The sequence below is a fragment of the Ylistrum balloti genome, unplaced genomic scaffold, assembly GCF_031769215.1.
Source record: "Ylistrum balloti isolate Yb309-2 unplaced genomic scaffold, AGI_CSIRO_Ybal_v1 Utg369646, whole genome shotgun sequence".
Lineage (NCBI taxonomy): Eukaryota > Metazoa > Mollusca > Bivalvia > Pectinida > Pectinidae > Ylistrum > Ylistrum balloti.
The window spans coordinates 1,848,180-1,852,596 of NW_026781904.1; positions in this window are offsets into that span (position 1 = coordinate 1,848,180).

Below are 4,417 nucleotides of genomic sequence, written 5' to 3' on the forward strand. Positions count from 1 at the left end.
ATGACGTCATTATCACAATAGTAGTTTTCCCTCCTTCCTCCTCCTCATCATCCTTCCTCCGTCTCCCTCCCTCACATCCCTGTCCTCCTTTTTCCCGACCACAGAAAATAGCAAGTGAATAAGGCGTTTCTGTGTTCGCCTGTCGATTTCTTGAGTAACCTTTTTCAAACGAATGTAGCAAAGTGCAAAACACATGTTAGATATACTTAGCATTGTCATCCGATGGTACACTTCTCTCCCCCCCCCCTACCCACCCATAAAAAAATCAAATATATACGAACTTGCTTCTCCGGTGCTTGTTCTCGCCAAGGGTCGCCAAATCTTGTATTTCGTCACTAAGATTGTTGCATTTCTGCAAGCGTATTTCTAAAGAAAGAAAACATTTCATTGCGAAAATTTCCAGTAAAATGACATGACGAAATAAAAGGAAGTTTTTTCACTTCCCGATGCTTTCAATACCAAACTGATAAGTAATTGATATGAGATTGTGCCATTATTATACACAAGGAAGGAGCAGTAAAGGAATTTAACTACCTGCATGATCCTTCAAAATAAACATTCTAAAATACTGGTCTCGCAGTATCATACACTTGTCAAAGGTTGACAGATTTTGTGATATATACTCTCACGTGTTGAGCGAACTATTGAATATCGACGTTTCTCTCTGTACCGGTCCATGAGTGTATTTTGTATACAATATTACACTAGATTGATGTTTTCAAGATTCAATATCTCATAAAACTGATCTACACCGTTGATGCCATCACGGGGTACCTCATGTCAACCGTCACTCGGAACACCTTTAGGCTCCTCGTTAACGATAGGTCACTTCGTGCCTACGCGGATGGGGCGATGGCTTGCTTATTTTCAAGGGCTACCAAACCATATAAAATACTGCATACCCTTATAAGCGTTTTAAAGACGTTCCTGTGCGTCCCTCTTTAACATATTTCTATCTAACATTGTCTCGTTTCCCTACCTACTTCCCCGATGTTCTGTAGGCATGTGTTTCCATGGAACCGTTCCCACTTTCCCTAGATTTTGTGGGCATGTGTTTCCATGAAACCGTACCCACTCCCCCTATGATCTGTGGGCATGTGTTTCCATGGAACCGTACCCGCTTCCCCTAGGTTATGTGGGCTAAAGTGTTCATGGAACCGTACCCGCTTCCCCTATGTTATGTGGGCTGGCGTTTCCATGGAACCGTACTCGCTTCCCCTAGGTTATGTGGGCTAGCGTTTCCATGGAACCGTACCCGCTTCCCCTAGGTTCTGTGGACATGCGTTTTCATGGAACCGTACCCGCTTCCCTTAGGTTTTGAGAGCATGTGTTTCCATGGAAGCGTCAGACATGCCATCATCAGCCCCATCTTTCTTTTGAGCATTGTTCGAGTAGTATCACGAGGGGATATCATAAGTTTTGAGCCTCGTGCCTTTTTTTCTTAGAGCAGTACAATACACTTGATATAAAACCTTATCAAAAATTGACAAAACTGAGTATAGGGTTGTGCATCCTCGATATTCCTGGAATTTTTATAACATTCGCTCTTTGCACCGTTAGAAAATGTCATAACAAAATTGAAGGTTCCGTGTGTGACATTGGTTCCAGGAGAAAATAGTGACCAATCACAGGCTGATACGTTCCTTTTGAAGACTACAAAGGAGTGACACCCAGCTTCAAAGACATTACAATATACGTTATGCGACCTCGAGATTCGTTTGATGTACATTAAAAGATCAAACTAGTCTTCTCGTCTTGTTCACAAGGTGTCGCACATTGAACGTTCAATTTTGCCATGTAATGTACCAGGAATGGAGAGAGCGAAAGTGATTGTAGTCCCTGGAGTATCGTGGATGTGTTGAAGACACTTTTTCTCCGATTAATCCATAAGGTATGCGACGGACCTTCCCTATGTTGTTCTTATGATGTAGCCACCATCTGTACTACAAGGAGACCCCGCCTCAAAATGGCCATGGTTGTTGATGGGTCGATAACCCAAACAAACAGATATCCATTCCAGCAATACCCTTCCCCAAAATCATCCTGATTATTGCTTCCTCGGCCAATCTCTCTGAAATGATGTCTTAGTGTTAGCCTGCAAAACTCATTTATATTGATCATAAATATTACGTTACTAGTTCCTTGTTAACCTGAGGCAATAGATCTCCCTTAATCTAAAGAAGATGATGTGTTAAAGTCACGATGATGATGATGATGATGATGATGATGATGATGATGATGATGATGATGATGACTGTATATGGTATGACGATGATAATGACTAATAGAAATAATTATAACGTGCCACATGCCGTTTAGATAAATATATATCTTTGTCTTGTTTGACGTGAATCTCTGAAGTGATTGTTGATACAAACGTATTAGGAATCATCGGATGTGTATAGATCGCCCACTTCATCTGTACATCTACATATATGTACAAAACTTATACACGGAATTAATAGGTGACTAAGGTCATTATTCAGTTGTAAATATAGTATTATACCGAGTCCTGTGTATAATAAGCAAGGATTCAGGTTCAGAGGTCAGAGGAGTGCACTTTTTTAACTGAAAATCTCCCCCCCCCTGATTTTTTCTATATAGTTTTCGATATTGACTCTGTCCCTTTTCAGTATTGTATTGCTACATGCAAGAAAGGTTGACATAATCAATCGAAGGGGCGAAGCTCTGACAGGGGGTTTGGGGGCGAAGCTCTGACGGGGTTTGGGGGCGAAGACTTCCCCTCCCGCTATTACTTGCAAGGAATAAAGGCATCCATCTCGCAAACTTAGTGCGAGTATGTGACGGTTTTCCTGTGTCCCTGGTTTTTTATGTTAGTTTTTGTTTTAACAATTTAAAAAGAAACGGCCTATAGTAATATATGTATTTTGGATTTCGACAAATCGTCAAATCAAATTCCATATCTACGTTTTCGCTAAGGCTGTCTTATCCATATAGTAGCTACTTCAAATTCTGAATATAAGAAAAATAAAGGGACCGTTCTGCATATGAATAACACGATACCCGTCTCTCGAGGTCCGTTCTTACGCACATAAAAGAATGAGAACTAAAGAGCGTCTAAAGAAAAAAATACAGAAAATTTTCGATGAAATTACAAAGTAGCAAATTATCAGGGTCTGATTTATTATAAAATGTTCTTCGCATGTGATTGAAGTGTCGTTGACAGATAAGTATGTGTGAAGATATAATCTGAAGTTCTCGCCAATGGTGACCTGGCCAATGTAAGGTTGGGGGTGGGTGGGGGATGTACCGTCGTCTAGATCCACCAGTGGATATTTTTGATATTGGTGAAATAACGACAATATTGGTGTCGGTGTACTATGCAATTATTACAAGAGTTTGATCATTCATTTATCAATCACTCGGTGTATGCTATGTGTCACGAGCCTATAGGCTGGTGAAATGAAAAAAATAAATTACATCAACACGAGTATAAGATTCTCTTTATCATATAATCCGTAATAAAGCGAAAGCTCTCAAATTAATTTCCTTTAACCCGGCTGGTACCCGTTTCAATACCGAGACAATCACGTGAGTCATCAAGACGCGACATATATGTGACGTCACAATAGTATTATTACATATCCATGTGTCTTACGATAATAACTTATGACATAAAGGCGAATTATGTGAACAAATGGGACTTGGGTATTTATGATGGATGTTTGTTCCTGGCAATATGTTGAAATCTAATGAAAATTTCAGCATTGGCATGTCGTCAGATTTGAGTGGATGGGTGATGCAACATATGACGGTCAATATATTGTACTTCTAGTTTACAATAATATCTAAAATATGGCGTATTTTTTTCAAACTCTCTCGGTGGGCGTAACGATAATCAGGGACATACATGTACATCGCTTCAACTGATGTTTCTTTTTTTATTAACTGGATCAGCTATTTTTTAATTATCGTTATATGCATATTTTTCTTTGTATCTACTTAACGTGTTCGGTGGTTACTAGGGGCTGTATCGTCAGTATAAATAAGATAAAAAGTTCACTTAATCCATATATTGAATCTAAATACAATAAAAATTCCAAATAGTGTAGCAGGATATGCCCATCCCTCTTACACTAATTACACTAAATATATTTCATCATCCGACTATATCGAACCTGGTCACGTGCTTCAGTTTATTAATAGCGAAAGATAATAATGTACAAGTTATAGATCGAGTTAAAATGTTCCAAGTGCAACAAACCTTCAAAATGAAAACTTAGTTCTCCTTCTTCTTCAAATATGTAAAATAAGTTAAGAAAAAGAACACCCTCCTTTTCCATATTTAGAGTTAAATGGTTGAAACATACGGTTATGTGTATTTAGTTTTAGTCTACACACGTGTAGGTGGGTGTGAGTCCTTCCAACCAATCAAATGCGCTTATTTTATGTTCCA